The 21,113-nt window shown below is 40.1% G+C and overlaps 1 protein-coding gene across 6 annotated transcripts in view; it reads left to right on the top strand.

Annotated features, from left to right (window-relative positions):
- magi1b (membrane associated guanylate kinase, WW and PDZ domain containing 1b) overlaps positions 1 to 21,113 on the top strand; it is a 452,840-nt gene that overhangs the window by 287,186 nt on the left and 144,541 nt on the right. The window lies entirely within an intron of this gene.

Below are 21,113 nucleotides of genomic sequence, written 5' to 3'. Positions count from 1 at the left end.
CTTTACATGAGGCCCAGCAGCACACTGGGACCCTCTTTTCACTTCAGTGGTGATGTGCAGCATTGAAAGAAGGTCAACAGACACGAATAGGCTAAGATCAGGTCCAGATGCTTTCAGAACAAAAGGGCTTTGAAATAAATTCAGGAGGAAGCGTGGCGCTTGCATTGTGCTCTCTCCGCAATGCAGGTTGGGTTGCCCAGCTAAATTTTAATGAACTAAATTCCATGATTCAACCCCCCGCCCCCCCACCTCCCCATATTCTCTCTTTTCCTTCTATGTTTTCGAAACCTTGTCTAAATAGTGTATGAGGATTTGTAAAAGACAAAAAGATGCAACATCGGAAGAAATCAATATAATCGTTCTATCAATAAATTGTGAAGCATGTTGTTGTGATATGCCAGCTGGTAGTGGTTATTCTTACATAGAACAGACTATATGTATTTTTTATAGCTGAGTAACAGGCTTTTTGTTGCATTATCAAGAATTTTCCATTGTTCTAATAGCTTACATTCAGTGCTATTTTTGTGAACGTTCAGTATAATGATTGAACCTTATGCTTTAGATTTTAAAAGCACCAGGGATTTCAGTCTGTCCACTAATCAAGTTCAGGAACTTGGACATTAGAGCCCTCAGCAAATACGATTCCAAAATGTTAGCTATCAAGGTCTGATCAGCGAAATCAATAATCTATAAGTTTAGGATTCCAAGGCATACACCAGTCGTTTGCAGTATATTAATATGCAGTAAGTAGTGCAATAAAAATTGGAACTGCTTTGTCATGGTAACAGAGAATCTGTAATTTATAGTAACGTGTCTGCGATTTCAGATAAATCGTTGGGGTCGTGACAGCAGTATGATTAGTAGTTTGACGTTTCCCTGAGCCTGTTTCACATGCAAACTCCTTAGTAAAACTATGCTAATCTTTAATACTGTCTGATTTCTTTTTTCTTTAGCTTGGAATATTCTGGTATCCTTTGGATTTGGAAACTCATTCTCTATGCTAATCCTTTATCGTTTCACATCTAAGGCTCACGCTTAATCCTGTTGTGTTTAGTTGTGCTCTATGCACAGATTTCAGAAATATATTGACTGACTAAAGGTGTTTCCATCCAAATAAAAAAGATTTGGAATTAATTGGAAGACTTACAGGCTAAAGCAAATTGGTTAATCAGTACAATCTCTCAACTGTAACAACTTTGATCTTTGTGCATATCTAGTTGATTTTGTTTTGTGGACTTCCCACTTAATTCTTTTTATAATTTCAATATGATGGAAACTCATAAAAATCACTGTCACTCATTCTCGGAATCTGCTGCAGAAAATACATTGATTTGAGAATTGGAATTCTGAGGTTCAGTTATTTTTTCATTAAGATCTGTCAAGTGTTTGTCAGTATTTGCATACATTAAAATGAACCTCCACACTCAAAAAAAAAAGTGTTGCATTCCCAACACTCATGAGAACAAGACAACACCATGGAAACTAATTATGAAAATTACTTTGTGGGTATTGCAAGTTTCAATGGTGAGCAACCATATTTGAGTGAATGAGCATTGAATACATACGTTATGTTTTCTGTTGTGGTAGATTTGCAAAGCTTCCTAGTTTGATATCGACAGGTTAATTTAAAGGATTTCTAAAGTGCCATCTGTTTCCATGTGTTCTATTTGCACTATTCATAATTATGATTTGATACAGAGTGAATGTGGTTGTGACCCTGTTGCTGTGTCAGCAACTGCAGAATAACTCAACATGGTTATCTTTAGTTGAGATAACATTTCACCTGTTCCATCAATCAGCCTGTGTCTCTGGGGAATCTGAAGTTTAAGGTAAAGCAGCAGGAAGTGCAAGTGATTCTCTCACTTTGCTGTTCAATGTGGTAAGATGATGCTCTTCCAGTTCTTCCTTTACTTGACATCCAACTTACTCTTTCCTTTCTGCACTAAGGCACATCTTGAATAAAAAATGTCCTATGCAGTTTCAACCTGAAGAGATTAATTGTTATATTTTCTCAAGAAACTTGTTTAACTGCCTCACAACATTTCGGCATTCCTCCAAATTTGAATCCTCTGGTGATTTTGCCCCTGCAGATCACATCAGCCGAGAATTGAGATCAAACAGCAAAGAATTATAAAAAGGTGCAAATCTAAGTTCCCATCTTGACTTGGCATAAAATGACTGTTTGAGATGGGTACACACATTCATTTGAACTTTGAAAGACCACTTAACAATCAGCAAGTTTGTCAGTTTGTTTCATCTCCTGTGTACACATGGTAAGTTAAAGCAAATGGTTTTTCTGTCATGCTCAATGTGTATCATTCATTTCACCTGTTAATTTTTCTGGCTCTAAAGTGTGCTCACAGCTTTTATCTGTTTCCTTAAAAGTGAGATTTGATTGCTGTTATTATCTCCATTCCTGAAAATAGGCAGAGGTAAAATTTTCAAGACTGTTGTTTGACCGTCCATTTGTCTGTCACAAGTAAATCTTAAAAACTCAATAGCGGATTTCAACACAACTTGGTACTAGGATATGGCTGAAGGAAAAGCTGATTAGCATTTAGAGAAGGTGTGGATCTGGGCCCTGGAATTTTTTAAACCAAGTATGAATGACATTGTCTCAATGCTCTGGTAGAAGTTTTCGCAGCTATCAAATGTGAGCAGTATTTTCTGACCAGATTGTTGGATGTGGATTGACCTAAAGTCTCTTCAGTGAGATGAGAGTTCTAAGTAAAAAAGATTTATTTTAATTTGAAGGAGTAGCGGGTTTACTCCAAGAAAAAGCTACTGAGCATGTGTAGAAGGAGTTATGTTGTAGAAATGGCAACTCACATGGAACTGGATCTCAAAAGTACAGAGTTCCAGAACTTGACATATGTTCTATTCTTTGTATTTACTAATATTTAACGATGTCTGTTAATTTTCATTCACAAGTGTGTTACTAGATCTTACTACTGTTATAGTGCATCAACCAGGCAGGAAAAAGCTGGAAGAGCTACAATTATAATAATATTGCGTTGACACAATGTAATGGAGGATTCTTCTGAGTGTCCACTCTACTTCATTTCCTCTTGACTAGTTCTTTTCATGGCAGAGTAATTAACTATCTTGGCGACAGGTTACAGTACGGGGGGGGTGCCTTATGGAAGTTGCTCTCATGTTTCCCCACCACGTAGCTCCTTCAGTTCTCCCCACTTACTCCAATTGCTTTCTCTAACCTTTCATCTTTCTATCTCTTCTACTGCCACCCCCGCCCCTCACCATTACTTTAATTTTACTTCACTTTAATTTTGAATTGTACGCTCAAACCTTCTTTTCTCCCTTCCTCATTGCAACAATGTTAATCAGTAATTCAGTTTTTCATCTATCCTACAACCACACCCACTCACCCTCCATACTAATAGGTGCTGAAATGCCAGAGGTGCGTACAGTTTTAAATACTTTCCTCTCCTCCCCATTCCTTCTCCTGTCTCTTTGACCTTCCCTCAAATTGAACACTCTTCTCCCTGCTCTTTTCCCATTTTTTTCATCCATTCACCTATTCTCTTCTCCCCCCCCCCCCTTCATTTTCCACTCTATCCTGCCTTCTTGTGTCCTGTTCCTTCCTAGCCTCTCAAAGCCCTTCTCTTCCACCCAATTCCCTCAGACCTTGTTTGCTTTCAAAATTCAGGATTTACAAAGAATATTATGAGAGGCAAAAAAAAAATTCTCTGTCTGTACTTTTTTTCCTGTCTTTCTTCTCCACTTTTACTTAGGCATTGCAATTTCTGACTACAGCATATAACTTTGACCTTTTCAAAATGTCTAGGAGATAATCAGCTAGTTTCAAAATTCAAATATTTTGACACAGCATGAAATGAAAATAGCACTTTTTTTTCTCCTTTCTTTCTCATCCTTGTCTTTTTCTGTTCCTTCTTCCCTCACTTTACTACATTTTTTGAAAACTTGTGGAACATAAAAACCAAAGTTACAATATCATAAAAAGAGTGTCATTGCTGTTTCATTTTCTCCTGCCTCTTGGCCTTTAGTGCAAGGATCGGCATTGAAGAATATAGGGATCTTACTGCAGCTGTACAGGGATGTGGAGATCATTGGCATGGACAGCATTTGTTGCCCATTTCTAATTGTTCTTGTTCCGAGTGGCTGTGAGTTAACCATATTGCAGTGGATTTGGATCCACATGCAGTCCAAACCAGTTAAGGATAGCTGATTTCCTTCCCAAAAGAACATGAGTGAACCAGATGAGTCTTAGAATATTAATTTCTGTTGTCACGGTCAGTATTCCTAAGAATAGCTGTGTACTCCGAATTGGTTAACTGCATACAAAGTTCACAGGCCTCTGAGGAGGGGTTCGAACCTATGCTCCCAGGACATTAGGTGGGCCTTTGGATTATTCGTCCAGTGACATTACCACTGTCCCATCATCTCGTGTTAACATGCGGTTCACAGCTGAAAGGATAACACGACAAGATTAAATGTTTTAAGTCTCAATGTAACAAGACTAAAGGAAATATTGATTTAAACACTATCATGGCTAACCTATACTTTAGACCACAATACAGAAGATTCCCCATTTATCAAGACCATTAACTCTTCTCAAATTTACTTTGCATTGCTCTTCAAGTTGACATCAATTTCTCCCACAACCAGTACAAGGGTTATTAAAATTTATTTTCTTTTCTCATCCTGAGATAGTTTAATCTCAGGATGATGTTTAACGGTGGAGTTTTTTCTTTGGGAATTCTTCTCTTAGAGCAAGTTAGCTGAATCCCCCAGCCTCTTCAACAATTCAGTCTTTTTAATCCAAGTGCCTGAATCCAGATTCCTGCGTGGTAAACCAAAGTATCATACTCTCCGTTTCATGAATCCTGCAGACCATCCTTGTCCTGAGTTTTAAAGAATATCTTTGGTTCTGAGAAGAAAAAATTTTGTATCATCCAAAATGAATCACATGGGCTACGTATGTTTGTAGAAACACTGGATAGCCATTTTGAGACCTCAAACTCTCCAGTAAATGTGCAGAATAATACCCTTTTTTTTAGAAACCTAACATTCTGAATACGTTTCTGGCACTTCAGAAACTTGCTGTTAGCACATGGGCTGCTCCTAATTTCTCCAAATAGAAGGACTTTGCTCCCACTTCCAAGTGAAGCAGTCCAAGCTTCCTCTAATGTCTGACAATCAAGCCACTTAGGCTTGTTATCAGAACAGATCGAATAATCCCTTAATATTTAGCATGTATAAAAACCTAATAATCATAACAATATGTGATCTCCACAGTCTCCACATACTCTTAAATATAAAATATAATGTGCTGTATGACATCTAGCAATGTCTTTTTTTCTTTGTGTCACCTAATGGCATAATATTTACTTCAGATGCTTATAGTAGTGTCTCCCACATACCACATTTTCTATATGATCAGAAATTCTCTTCACAATTATTCACTCCTGACAGGGTCATCTTGTATAGTAGTGAGCATATAGGCTGCTTGATTTCTATTCAGGTCAATTGAGGGTTCCTGATTCACAAATAGGGGTTCACACACTTTATAACTCATAGCATTTGCCCACATTGTGCTTGTTTCTGACTGAATGACTAAACTGAAGACTGAGTGCACAGGGGTCCAAGATTACATGCTGTTCTACTGATTCAGCAATTGTTCCTTAACCATTATGTCATTAATGTCGGCTCAGGAGCAATCAAACTTTAAAGCATTGAGTCACTTCTCAAATGAGGTTTGGCAAACCAGTCACTATTGTTCCTAACAAACTCCAGTGACTCCCTGGTCCTCATTGCGTGGGCATCAAGGTGGGTTTGGAAATTGGGAATTGCTCCTACCCAGCATTAGCAAGCATTTTCTATTCCTAGGATCAATTTACACAGAAGCCTCTTCAAGCACTTTACTATGAGAAAGCGGGGGAGACAGTGAGGAAGGTTTAGTAGATAATATGAAGATGGGACTGAAAGCATATCTGGATCAATATGCCTTGAAGAGAAAGGGAAAGTCATAGCAAGCCAAACTGACTTGAGGAAAGATTTGCACAAAGAGGATGTAAGCTAAAATGTACTGCTGAAGGAAACTGTCGACAAGGAAGTAGCTAACCACAACTACTTCAAATCTATCCTCATAAATGAAGTTTCTCATTCCTGGAGCCATTCTTGTAAATTTTGCTATTGGTAGACATCAGCAGTCACTGAATCACCATCTTGACTGATCATTCTTTCGTTATCACTAAGTGAGGATATGGAACTCCCTGCTGACAGCACTATGGTGAACCTACATCTTATGGACTCGAGAAGCAATTGAAGACGATCATCTTTTTAAGGGCAATTAGGAATGGTCAACAATTAGAGGTCTTGCCAGCAACATCCACATCAGTGCTGCTATGTTGGGAGATCCAGGGTTTTGACCAGAGAAGGTAAAGGAATAGTAACATTTTCTCTAAGTTGGAATGTTGGAATGGAGATGTCGAGATAAGAAGTGGGAATCAGTGCTTTAGCAGATGGAATGAGATTGGAACACAAACAGGAAATGTTCTAAAAGTAGCAAAATTCAAATTTGGTGACTGATTGAACATTAAGATTAGCACAAAGCTGAACCAAATATACTGGATCACAGCTAGTGTATTGAATGGAGCCAGAGACAAAGTCAATACTTCGGTAATACTTAATACAAGTAAATATCTAACCTTTAGCCAGAGGAAGTGGTGGAGATTGGTACAATTACAACATTTAAAAGCCATCTGGATGGGTCTTTGAATAGGAAGGCTTGAGGGGGATGTGAGCCAAATGCTGGCAAATGGGTCTAGATTGGGTTGGGATATCTGGTCGGCATGGACAAGTTGGACTGAAAGGTCTGTTTCCATACCGTACGTCTCTACGACTCAATGACTCCATGACCAGTACAATTGTTCAGTGAATGTGTATGTACAGTGTTTTTACAAGCCAATTTTATTTTAAATAAAAATATTGAGATAAGATAACGAACAAGTAATAATATCACCATACGGTGATTCATGCATATTATCCTGAAATACTTGTTGACAACCTCTTTGTCAAGTACTCCAAATATTACATCTTGTCTGAGCGGGGAAGGAGATGAATAATTAAATGCCAGCAATAAGTATTTCAGCTTCACCTGTAACCCTGCTATAAATAGGCAGTTAAATAATATAGCATGCATTCCTAATTAGTAGTAATCATTGAGACCAAAATGTTTAGTTTAGTGACACCAAAGGCTCTTTTTGTCTGAAGCTATGCAGTTCTAATTGAGATCATTCAGAAAATATAAAACTTTGTTCATTATTGAGTGCATGCACTGCAATTATGTTCTCTCATTTGTGTCTTGAAACTATTGCAGGACAATAATACCTTAAGTATGCTATGAATTGCTATACATAATCAGTGTTCTTTTTAAAATAAAATGCTAACTTTTTAAAATACATTCTCGATCAAGCTTCAGTCTCAAGCAAGTTGCCATCAGTGATGTCAATTGCAAGTGGTTTGAGGGATTTGGTGTGGTTGTCTTTGGCAACAAAGTCTGCAAAACTCTTAACAGAGAAACAAATCTTATGATGATCTCAAATATGAGAGTAACACAGCTAAGTCTTTCTTCCTTTAGTGTTTTATAAATTAATAATCATTACATTAAATCATCAAGCCCTTCTGAATTAAGTCTAGTTTTATATTGGGCATTTGCAAATAAGTTCAAATAATGTGATACCTTGCATAAATTGTTAATATCATTATAACTGCTAAATTTCTTCAAGGTGGGATATTACGGATCAGCCAAAAAAATCTTTGGGTTAGTTTCAGTAATGTTCCGGATGAGTTGAGAGAAACTCTGCTCTTTTGCAAATTCTCATTTGAAAGTCACAGTTTAGTTTGCAAAGGACATTCAGCCAGTGTTTAACATTTTATACACTCAATTCATCAAAGATGGAATTTATAAAATAAAAGCGTAATTTTATTGCCTTTAACCCGGTCTAAGCAAAGTAATAAGTTCTAACCTTCGCACGCTTATGCTCTCTTAAGTTCGCAGATGCACAAATAAGTTGCAGTGAGACAATAGCTCTTGAAAGTTGGTTATGTTTTGTACAAAGGGATATTGATAGACTTGGTGAACGGACAAAACTGGGGCAGATGCAGTTCACTGTAAATGCTGGTGGAGAAGAAGAATGTTCCGGATGTAACCCTTCTTAAGCAAGTTCAAGGTTATCCATTTTGGACTGAAGAAAATATAGTCAGGGTACTTTTTAAAAGGTATGAAGTTAAATATAGTGGATAACCAAAGAGACTTGGGGTTCAGGGCATGGATCTTTAAAATACCATGAATGAGGTGGGATTGGGGGGATGGAAACAAGAAAGCTAATGGAATGTTAGCCTTTATGTCTAGAGGACAGGGATGTATGGATGCAGAAGTTATACTGTAGTTATGCAAAACCCTGGTTGTACCCAACTTGGAGTATTGAGTGTCAATCTGGGCACCACACCTGAGGAAGGATAAATTTGCCTTGAAAGGAGTACAACATAGGTTTACAAGAATGATACTTGGACTTCAGAGGTTAAGTTATGAGGAGAGTGTATACAAATTATGCCTATTTTCTGGAGAATTGAGAAAATTAAGGTGTGGTGTAACTGATGTCTTCAAGATACCAACAGGAAAAGATTTGGAGATGCTTGTGTTGGACTGGGGTGTACAAAGTTAAAAATCACACAACACCAGGTTATAATCCAACAGGTTTAATTGGAAACACACGAGCTTTCGGAGCGTCACTCCTTCATCAGGTGATAGTCATTTCCAACAAGAAAAGACAGGGTAGATACAGATACTGGTTAGGCATTCTAGAACTAGGTAGTATAGTGCTAAAAATTGGAGCCAAAGCATTCAGAAGAAATGGCAAGCTAGTTTTTTGGAATTTACAACTGATCTTGGAGGAACCTGTTTGGGAGAGGTCACAGCACAGAAACAGGTAGAACATAGAACATAGAACAATACAGCACAGAACAGGCCCTTCGGCCCACAATGTTGTGCCGCACTTCTATCCTAGATTAAGCACCCATCCATGTACCTATCCAAATGCCACTTAAAGGTCGCCAATGAATCTGACTCTACCACTCCCTCGGGCAGCGCATTCCATGCCCCCACCACTCTCTGGGTAAAGAACCCACCCCAGACATCTCCCCTATACCTTCCACCCTTCACCTTAAATTTATGTCCCCTTGTAACACTCTGTTGTACCCGGGGAAAAGTTTCTGACTGTCTACTCTATCTATTCCTCTGATCATCTTATAAACCTCTATCAAGTCACCCCTCATCCTTCGCCGTTCCAACGAGAAAAGGCCGAGAACTCTCAACCTATCCTCGTACGACCTACTCTCCATTCCAGGCAACATCCTGGTAAATCTTCTCTGCACCCTCTCCAAAGCTTCCACATCTTTCCTAAAGTGAGGCGACCAGAACTGCACACAGTACTCCAAATGTGGCCTAACCAAAGTCCTGTACAGCTGCAACATCACCTCACGACTCTTGAATTCAATCCCTCTGCTAATGAACGATAATACTCCATAGGCCTTCTTACAAACTCTATCCACCTGAGTGGCAACCTTCAAAGATCTATGTACATAGACCCCAAGATCCCTCTGTTCCTCCACCTGACCAAGAACCCTACCATTAACCCTGTATTCCGCAATACAGTGAATCATTCTAAGTATGGCCTTGATGTAAATCTACAGTAGTGAGTTGAGTGGGTTCTTTCTTCATTATGTGTTTATTTGAGATAGGTCTCTTGAACTAACTTCAAGAGTAGTGTTTGTAGTGAAATAAGACAGTGCTATTTTCTGGGTTGGTAAATTGGAAGAAGCAAAAATGGCCCAGAGTAGGGTGATATGCTCTTCGTGTCGGATGTGGGAGTTTAGGAAGAGTTTACATGTAACTGAGGATTATGATTAGATTAGATTCCCTACAGTGTGGAAACAGGCATTTCGGCCCAACTAGTCCACACCGACCCTACAAAGAGTAACCCACCCAGACCCATTTTCCTCTGACTAATGCACCTAGCATTATGGGCAATTTAGCATGGCCAATTCACCTGACCTGCACATCTTTGAACTGTGGGAGGAAACTGGAGCACTCAGCAGAAACCCACGCAGACACAGGGAGAATGTGCAAACTCCACACAGACAGTCACCCGAGGCAGGGATCAAACCTGGGACCCTGGTGCTGTGAGGCAGCAGTGCTAACCATTGAGCCACCGTGCCACAGATTATATCTGCGATAAATGCTGTTGGTTGCGAATCCTATCAGATCGAATGTATCGGTTGGAGAGACAGTTAGAGGAAATGAGGAATTTACAAGAACATGGGGGTGTGATGGATGGCAGTTATAGGAAGGGAGAAAGGTCGCAGATACAGTCATATAGATGAATTAATTCCAGGAAAGGTAAGAGAGGTAGGCAGGTAGGACATGAGTCTTCTGTGGCTATTCCCATTTCAAACAAGTATGCTATTTTGGAAAATGTAGGGGGTGATGGATTCTCGGGGGAATGTAGCATGAACAGCCATGTCTCTGGTATCGAGACTGGCTCTAATGCAATGAGGGGTACGTCGGGTTCCAACAGATCAATTGTGTTCAGGGATTCTCTAGTCTGAGGCACAGACATACGTTTCTGTGGCCAGCAGCGTAAAATCAGAATGATGTGTTGCCTCCCTGGTGCCAGGATCAAGGATGTCTCTCAGAGAGGGTGCAGAATGTTCTCAAAGGGGAGAGGGACCAGCAAGTGGTCATTGTACTCATTGAAACCAATGACAGAGGAAAGGAAAAGGATGAGATTCTGAAGAGAATATAGAGAGACATAGGCAGGAATTTTAAAAAGAGGTCATTGAGAGCAGTAATATCTGGATTACTCCTGATGCTACGAGCTCGTGAGGGCAGGAATAGGAGGGTAGAGCAGATGAATGCATAGCTGGGGAGCCTGTGTATGGGAGAAGGATTCACATTTTTGGATCATTGGAATCTCTTCCAGGGTAGAAGTGATCTGCAAAAGAAGGATGGATTGCACCTGAATTGGAAGGGGTCTAATATACTGGCAGGAAGATTTGCCAGAGCTGCTCGGGAAGATTTAAACTAATAAGGTAGGGGAGTGGGGTTGTGGAACCCAGGGAGATAGTGAGGAAAGAGATCAATGTGAGACTGGTACAGTTGAGAAAAGAAGTGAGTCAAACTGTCAGGGCAGGCAGGACAAAGCAGAGAACAAGATAGGACTAATGAGTTAAACTGCATTTATTTCAATGCAAGAGGCTTAACAGGGAAGACAGATGAACTCAGGAACATGGGACTGGGATATCATAGCAATTACAGAAACATGGCTCAGGGATGGGCAGGACTGGCAGCTTAATGTTTCAGGATACAAATGCTGCGGGAAGGATAGAAAGGGAGGCAAGAGAGGAGGGGGAGTGGCGTTTTTGAAAAGGGATAGCATTACACCTGTGCTGAGGGAGGATATTCCCGGAAATACATCCAGGGAAGTTATTTGAGTGAACTGAGAAATAAGAAAGGGATGATCACCTTATTGGGATTGTATTATAGATCGGAAGACTGGAGGTTGGCTAATGTGGTATTATTATTATTATTATTACTATTATTATTATTACTATTATTATTTTTATTATTATCATAATTATAGGCCACTATTTTGAAATGTGGTAAGGACAAGCCAGGGAATTATAGACCAGTGAGCCTGATGTCAGTGGTGGGCAAGTTGTTGGAGGGAATCCTGAGGGACAGGACGTCCAAGTATTTGGAAAGGCAAAGACTGATTATGGATAGTCAACATGGCTTAATGGGAAATCATGTCTCACACACTTGATTGAGTTTTTTGAGGAAGTAACAAAGAGGATTGATGAAGGCAGAGCAGCAGATGTGATCTATATGGACTTCATTAAGGAGTTCGACAAGGTTTCCCATGGGAGACTGATTAGCAAAGTTAGATCTCATGGAATACAGGAGAACTAGCCATTTGGATACAGAACTGGCTCAAAGGTAGAAGTCAGAGGGTGGTGGTGGAGGGTTGTTTTTCTCAGAGGAGGCCTGTGACCAGTGGATTGCCACAAGGATCAGTGCTGGGTCTGCTACTTTTCATCATTTATGTACATGATTTGGATGTGAACATAAGAGGTTTGGTTAGTAAGTTTGCAGATGACACCAAAATTGGAAGAACATTACCTCAGATTAGAATGCGACCTTGATCAGATGCACCAATAGGCTGAGGAGTGGCAGAGGGAGTTTAATTTAGATAAATGTGAGGTGCTGCACTTTAGGAAAGCAAATCTTAGCAGGATTTATATACTTAATGGTAAGGTCCTAGGGAGTGTTGCTGAACAGAGACCTTGGAATGCAGGTTCATAGTTCCTTGAAAGTAGAGTTGCATGTAGAGAAGATAATGAAGAAGACGTTTAGTATGCTTTCCTTTATTGGTCAGAGTCTTGAGTACAGGAGTTGGGAGGTCATGTTGTGGCTGTACAGGACATTGGTTAGTTCACTGTTGGAATATTGTGTGCAATTCTGGTCTCCTTCCTATTGGAAGGATGTTGTGAAACGTGAAAAGGTTCATAAAGGATTTACAAGGATGTTGCCAGGGTTGGAGGATTTCAGCTATAGGGAGAGGTTGAATAGGCTGGGGCTATTTTCCCTGGAGCGTCAGAGGCTGAGGGGTGACCTTATAGAGGTTTATGAAATCATGAGGGGCATGAATAGGATAAATAGTCTTTTCCCTGGGGTGGGTGAGTCCAGAGCTGGAGGGCATAGGTTTCGGGTGAGAGGGGAAAGATATAAAAGAGACGTAAGGGACAACTTCTTCGTGCAGAGAATGGTGCGTGTATGGAATGAGCTGCCAGAGGAAGTGGTGCAGGCTGGTACAATGGCAACATTTAAAAGACATCTGTTTGAATATGAAGGGTTTGGAGGGATATGGACCGGGTGCTTTCGACTGGGACTACTTAGGTTGGGATATCTGGTCGGCATGGCCGAGTTGAGCCAAAGGGTCTGTTTCCGTGCTGTACATCTCTATGTCTCTATGACTCTATAACTGTCTTCCACAAATGACAGTGGATGCTGGATCAATTAAGAATTTTTTTTTTGGTTAGAGAAGGTATTAAAGAATATGGGCCAAAGACATTTATATGGCGTTTGTCCACAGACCAGCCGTGATATCACTGAATAGCAGAACAGGCTCGGGGGGGCTGAATGGACTCTTCCTGTTTCTTTATGGCTGGTTTCAGGTGAAATTGATTCTCTTGCTGCTTTTGAAACTAAGGTGATATGAAGATGGAGAAAGATGATTCCTGAGTTCACCTGGAGAAATTAGTTAGCAGGTTGAGTAATTTTTAAATATCACCATCTGTGGCACCTGTTTGGTTAAAATAAGAAGATGGAGTTAAAACAAAAACTTGCAAAGTTGATAGGGAGAGAGAGGAAAAAGAGAACCCCCTTCGGATTTTATTTCTTCAATATCTCAGTTACCTGTTCTGTAATGCAGTGAACCCACATACTTAAAACACAACCGGCTGTATTGTTTTATGACTTCTCTTCAACTGCCCAATGATTCAAGTATGGTCATAGCTTATATGTTCCAATTGCAACAATGGTTGGGAATTTCTTTCTCAGTCAGTTTCCCATTGTGCAAGAGGTTTTGCCTCAAGGTTTTTTTTCCCAACCAGTTGAGTACCAAGATAATTCCTTAATTTTGTGCTAATAAATTAAGAAATGATCTATTTCCTCCTACCCTCCTCCATCTCGTCCTTTCATACTCCTTCAAAGCCTTTGTTCTGGGTATACATTTTCAGACAGGTGATCTCCATTTCAGTATTTGTGGAACACAGAAAGTACAGTGATCCAAATGTATGGCCGTCTTTGACTGCAAACTCGAGGCAAATGTGGCTTTGGTCTGCTTAACAAAATTCAATTAGAATTTTCTAGCCAGTAGATTCAAAAATCAGTTTTTGCAATAAAGCATGATTTCATAACAATAATGAAAGCTGTTCATGTGGTGCATATCATTGTATGAAACCATTTATTACAAGTTCATATTGCAGCATTACATGCCTCCAACAATTTTGTGCCTAATCCACTGTCGGACACATAGCAAACCGCTGTCTCACTGGTGTCAATGTGTCAGTAAGCTATATATATATATATATACACACACTTGTTATCCAATAGCTAAGTTGGATATAGCAAGGGGATTTTGGAGAGTCAGGGTGATCTACAAAACACTATATCTTGAGCATTTGAAATGACTTCAAAACTGATTTTGTAACTCCTTCACGTGTGTTTACTACAGGTCTCCTGTTATGCACTGGTATCCTAGCTCCTGAGAGTTGTGAAATTTCACTGCATTGTGGCTATGCAGTACGTCTTATCATTCTAATTTTCTAACCTTTTGTTGCCCATCTTAGAAATGTAACAAAGTTTCTTAAACAATCAAAAAGGTCAATAGAATACTGACCTTTATCACAGGACGACTAGAATGGGAGGAGGAATAGTTGTGTGCTGAGGTTCTGTAATATCCCTGTCAAATGTTGAATACTGCATTCATTTCTGGCTGTCATATCTTAGCATGGATATATTGGCCTTGGACGGGATATAGGTGCAGATTAACTGTAACGATGCTAGGGCTCAAAGGGTTAAATTACAGACAAATTGCATTACTCGGTTTGTATTCACTTGTGTATAGAAGATTGGAGAGTAATCTCAACATGCTTAAAATGTAAGGGTGTTAATGTTTTCTCTGATAGAGTTCAGTGCAAGGGCCATCATCTTAAAACTAGAGCAGGCGGTTCAGGGTATTTCTGCAAACACAAAAGTGATACAACTGTATGTTTCTCTTCCCCAAAAAGCCGTGGCTGCTCACAGAATCCCTACAGTGTGGAAGCAGGCCATTCAGCTGATCAAGTCCACATCAACCCTCCGAAGAGCATTGCACACAGACCAACCCCCTATCTTATCCCTGTGAACCTGTATTTCCCATAGCTAATTCACCTACCCTGCACATCCCTGGACACTTTGGACAATTTAGCATGGCCAGTTCATGTTATTTGCGCATCTTTGGACTGTGGGAGGAAACCCATGCAGACACGGAGAAAATGTGCAAACACCACACAGACTGTCACCTGAGGGTGAAATCGAAGCCTGGTCCCTGGCGCTGTGAAGTAGCAGGGCTAACCATTGAGCCACCTTCAAGAGTGTAGTGCTGGAAAAGTGCACCAGGTCAGGTAGCATCCAAGGGGCAGGAGAATCGACATTTCGGGCAAGAGCCCTTCATGCTGAACCATGTGTTAATTTGTAAATGTAATGAGCTACAAATCAGTCATGATCCAACTGAACAGTTTCAAGGGTTGAATGGCCTACTCCTGTTCCTGTGCTCCTATTCAGATTGTATCATTCAGCAAAAGCATTGTTGCATCTAAGAATGAACAGCTGGAACAGGTAGTTTTCCCAGAGGAAACAAGCTCCAGGAGACAGCAGGGATTTCTTTTTACCTTGAATATTGTGAATCATGTTTTGCTGAGATCTTGCTGCCATTTTCTAAGTTGGAAGTAGCATTATTATAATGTGGTTCTATGTCTTTTAGCACTCTAAAATTATCTTAATTTCAGATGCTAATAGTACAGTTTTATTGGTCCAATCCCTTTGCATTATTGCTCACTACCCCAGGTATGACACTAAGAATCGGAGAGGGAAACTAGAAGTTAATATTTGTAAGGGATGGGAACAAATGAAGAGGTGTGTGATTGCTGTGATGAGGATCAGAAAAATAAAATTACAAACCTTCTCTAGCCTATTAAAAGGCATCTCAACACGTCATCAACTTTTGACAAAGCTAAAGAAGCAAGTGGTTGAGATGTTACAGGTCACAGTGAAGTCAAAGGGATTCATAACATCAGGCAAGTTTCTGATAATGTAGTCCAACACTCGGCTGAAGTAGTTAATGTTGTGTTGCATGAGATACTGTAGCAAAGATCAACCTCTCCTCCACTCCTCCACTCTTCACCATAATCCTATTGGTCAATTCTGGAGCATGTCTGCAAAGTGACATTGTCAAGGTCATAGTTGAACTTTACTGATTCCATTGATACGATCAGGGAAGGACAGTTGAACAACTTTCCTGTTATTGTATCTTATAGTAGCTAAAGGCCAAGTACACGTGCATAGCTTGATTGCTCACATGATTCCTCTGTAATGCCAACAGATGTTAGGGAAAAAGGAGATGGCAGTATAATAGAATTAATAAATAGAACTATAAATAGAACTAATTCATGCATGATGGACTGACTGGCCTGCTTTTGCGCTGTAACAATTCTATGATCCTGCGAGAAGTTCAAAAACAGTCTGTTGTATATTCCAGTGAGTAGTTTATTTTAACTCACCTCTGCAGTAATCTTAGTCGTAGTTTCATTACCCCAGGTGGTTAGATTTGAACATCCTGTTGCTTATTTTAAGTCTCCATTTCTGAAAGGTAGGAAGGAAGTTATTTACACCTCTCCAGGGGTTTATTGTCTCTGCTGGTCTTACTAGACATGATGTCTCCTTGAAAGGGAATGTGACTTGCATAGTGATGCAATTTGGCAATCATTGTAATGTTGGTCAGTGTCTCCTTATTCAGTGAAAAGTCTTTTTTCAGCTGAAATTGCCTTTCTGAAAAAGCCTATGATGAGAATCCAGCTGATGAAATTCAAAAATTAATATTTAATACAGCACATCATCATGACACAACACATTCAAACTCTGTGCTGCCTGGTAGCCCTTACAGCAGATGGTAGCACTTAGCATCTTCTGCGCTGATTCAGCCTCCGAGAGGCTAGGTAACTGGAATCCTCCCCAGGAGGGCTTTCCCGGGACTCTAGAAATAGTTGGTAACATCTTGGCAACTGCAACCAAACTGACAACATGGGTTCCTGATCATTCTGGCATGCAGTACCATAAAAAGCATAGCCTGTTATAATTGGGCAATGTCTGTAGAACACTGTAGCCTGTGAACAGAAGGGTTAGTCAGACTTTTGCATCTCAATGTGATGTCACCACATGTCGGTAATACCACTAGTGTAAAAGGGAGTCCTCAGCAAAACCGATCTGCGTTTTTGCTTCCTACAGCTGTTATAGTATGGGCAAGCAGGCACAATGGTTTGCATCCTTATGTGCCAGTTATCTTTTCAGTTGACATAATCTTGTTGGCTAACCCTCTGGTGCCAGTAAAAGAAGCTTAGTGGAAATTTGAAAACTGGCACATTTGAAAATCAAAATATTTATTGGGATGGGGTGACACTGAAGGTGAAAACAAGTGGGTAGGCCTCTATTTTACAGATTCACCCAAGGTTTAATTCTGGCAGGTTGACTGGGCATGCAGGTGATATGGTCTGGAACATGGCATAGAATCTTTCCTCGTCCCCACCGATTCATTAGCGAATACGTTCAAATCATTATCCAGGAACATCTGAAGAATTGAACCTTAGACCAGTGACAAATTCACATCATTGACTTGCATTGGATTTATCACTTTCTGACAGACTTTGAGAGGATGAAAAGTGGCACCAACACTTTCTGAGCCACATTCTTGAAAGAGAAAGAAAACAAACTACAGATACAGTTATACAGCACAGGAACAGACCCTTCTGTTCAATTCATCTATGCCAACCAGATATCCTAAACTAATCTTATCCCATTTGCCAGCATTTGGCTCATATCGCCATAAACCATTTCTATTCATGTAGCCATTCAGCTGCCTTTTGAATGTTGCAATTATACCAACCTCCAATACTTCCTTTGGCAGCTCAATCCATATAGGCACCATCCTCTGCATGAAAAATTTGCCCCTCTGGTCCCTTTTAAACCCTTCCCCTCTCACCTATGCCCTCTAGCTTTGATCAGCCCAACCCTGAGAAAAAGACCTTTCTATTTAGCCTATCCATGCCTCTCATGATTTTATAAACGTCTATAAAGTCACCCCATAGCCTCCAACGCTCCAAGGAAAAATGCCGCAAGCCTTTCAGCCTCTCCCGAGAGCTCAAACCCTCCAATCTCCAAAAGAGCTTTATGAATCTTTTCTGAGCACTTTCAAGCTTTACAATATCTTTCCTATGGCATGGAGACCAGAACTGAACACAGTATTCTAAAAGTAGCCTCACCAATGTCCTGTAGAGCTACAACATGATGTCCCAATTCTTATACTCATTGCTCTGACCAATAAAGGCAAGCATACCAAATGCTTCCTTCACTATCCTATCTACCTGCAATTCCACTTTCAAGGAACTATGAACCTGCACTCCAAATTGTCTTTATTCAGTAACACTCCCCAGGATCTTACCATTAAGTTTATAAGTCCTGCCCTGATTTGCCTTTCCAAAGTGCAGCACCCCTCATTTATCTAAATTAAACTCTGTCTGCCACTTCTCAGCCTATTGGCCCATCTGATCAAGATCCTGTTATATTCTGAGTTAACCTTCTTTGCTGTCCACTGCACCTCCAATTTTGGTGTCACCTGCAAACGTACTAACCATACCTCCCATATTCACATCCATATAAATATTAAAAAGTTGATCCTCAGCTCAAAGACTCTGAAGACTTTTCAAAAATCGTTGCTCAGAGGAAGGTGAAACTTTGTAACACTGTTTCATCAGCAAGCAGGTGGGCTGGTGTGTCAACCTACTCACCGTCCTGTGTGTTACTAGTTTTCAGTCTCATCAAGACAGTACAACCTCCCTCTGACTCACAGGGTAAAGTTTGCCTGTCACAGGCTGAGGTTAGTACACAGTTTATCTGTAACTAGCTTTCACTGAGGTATAGCTTGCCTGGCAAAAGCCCAGACTGGGGGAGCAGTTTGTTTGACACTTGTTCTCAGTGAGAACTAATTTTCCAGGTATTGGTTTGCATTTGAGTACAGTTTGCCTGGCACAGACATTCACTGGTACTGGGTCTCTGGGACAGCCAACCCAAGTCGCCGGTTTTAATTGCGAGTGAGTGTATTTGCCATATGATTAAGTTTCATGATCATTCAACCAGGATAATCCTAACCAGAGCTGGGAAACCTAATCAGAGCTGAGCCAAATGCTATCTTCCTTTCATGTTCACCCCCATATATTGGAATAATTGCCAGTAGGAACTCAACTGGTCTGGTTATTTTCCCTCTGTTACCTTAGTTTTAACACTGTCATTGATGCGTTCAGTAAAATTGCTTCATTTTGCATAGATTGAAACTGAATCTAGAAGACTCCGGTTTTAATACGTCAGTATAACACACTCTTCATTTATACACCTTGCTACTGAAGGTGCCAAGTAATGCAAGATTTAAAGGTAGATTTTTATTAGAGAAAAATCAGCTGTAAAAAAGCTGTAAGAATTGAAAAGAAAATAAAGTTTGAAAAATGCTATGAGAAAAGTAGAAATGTTAAACAGGAGGATAATGTTTCAACTTTAAATCCTGCAGAATTGAAGTTTTCATTACTTTTGTGTTTTTTGTTTCATTTTTAATTCAGTTTAAGATGCACAAGCTCCAATGGAGGGAGCTAGAAACCTTTGAAATGTACCTTGAATGGATCATTAATGGAAAACAATGTACTTGTCAATTAACATTGGGCTCAGCTGCTTCAGATTTTATATTTATACTGAAAAGTTGAGCAAGAACGTGCAAATCCTTCATGTGATTTCATGGTCTGGTTGCATATGAGCAAAATTGTGTGTTCTTTGGCAAGTAATGCTGAAGGAGCACAACTAATATCACGTCTGCAAGGAGCTGGAGCTGGAGTTGGGAATATTCATTATTAATGGGCCCAAGTCCAGCTCCTTTATTATTGACTCTGATACAGTTGAACTCTTAAGCTAATGTGTGTCCCTTCCTGAGTTTAACTCTTGATCTGAATGCTGACTGTCAATCAGATTATCATTGATATTCATGATGAACTTGCTGTCCATAATTGATAGATTGGGAGAGGCTGAAGTTCCTGCCGAGTTAGCTACACTCCGCCACAGTGGATATTGGGAACATACAATTGGCCTTAACAATCCTTGATGATTCTTTATGGTAAAGAGCAAAATCCTCACCGCTATCATCGCTTTATAATGTTGGGTGCCCGGACTGCCTGCATATTATAACAGTGTGACTGAGAAGCCTTGGGTAGATTCTTATATGTATTAGTCTACGTTACTTATACCACATTGGGAAGGATGCCCACACAAAGTTTTCTGCAGAAGGTCATCTCAATTCTGGTGAATAGTAAAGGTTTATTTCATGATGTTTGTTAGCTGGTTACATGACATCTCAAATACATGATTGTCTCTTGTGAAGCATCAGACTCAACACATTACTGTAAGCACATTTTACTGTTAGCTATATTGATTTAGCACAAGAATGATACAAACCAAACACACAGACATACTCGTACAAATGTTAACTTCTTCCAGATTTAGGGCAGAGAAAAGGCATTTGTTGAGGGTGTGGATCCTTCTAAGAATGAAGAACAGTAGATGTCCTTTACAGTTCTGGGAGAGGGAGGCCCTGACCTGGGGCAAGGCTGGTGAAGGGTGCCGACCCGAAACATCGACTTTCCTGCTCCTCGATGCTGCCTGACCTGGTGTGCCTTTCAGCCCCACTTTTTATCAACTCCTTCCAGGGACAGTCATTTTGCATCCTGATGGACAGAGCTTGCCTCCAACATTAGTTCATCCTATCAAGTACTAACTGCCTCATACAACACTAATCATTGCTGGAAGCACAGTTGAAGATATTAAATGAGGTCAGAACGAGGCACAGATATGGAGCTTCCTCATGACTGACCAATGTTCACTGTTTGCTCTGGTCTCTTAGAAGATAAACAGCTAATTTGTCGCAGCACTTTAAGACTGACTGAGGACAGCATGCAGCAGGTTGGGGAGGAAAAGAATTTGGCAGAGAAAGTGTAAAGCATGAATGAGGTAATTTGAAAGCAGTTCATTGTTGGTTAGACAGAAAATCTAAAAGCTATCCAATGGGTATTGTGTATATTCATTTCATTGGCATTTATTTCATTGTTATAATCTTTGCAGATAAAACACACAGTTGTCAGTTAATGTGCTGCACACTGAA

Source organism: Chiloscyllium punctatum, chromosome 12 (assembly GCF_047496795.1).
Source record: "Chiloscyllium punctatum isolate Juve2018m chromosome 12, sChiPun1.3, whole genome shotgun sequence".
Classification (NCBI taxonomy): domain Eukaryota; kingdom Metazoa; phylum Chordata; class Chondrichthyes; order Orectolobiformes; family Hemiscylliidae; genus Chiloscyllium; species Chiloscyllium punctatum.
This window is presented reverse-complemented; position numbering and strand designations above follow the sequence as displayed.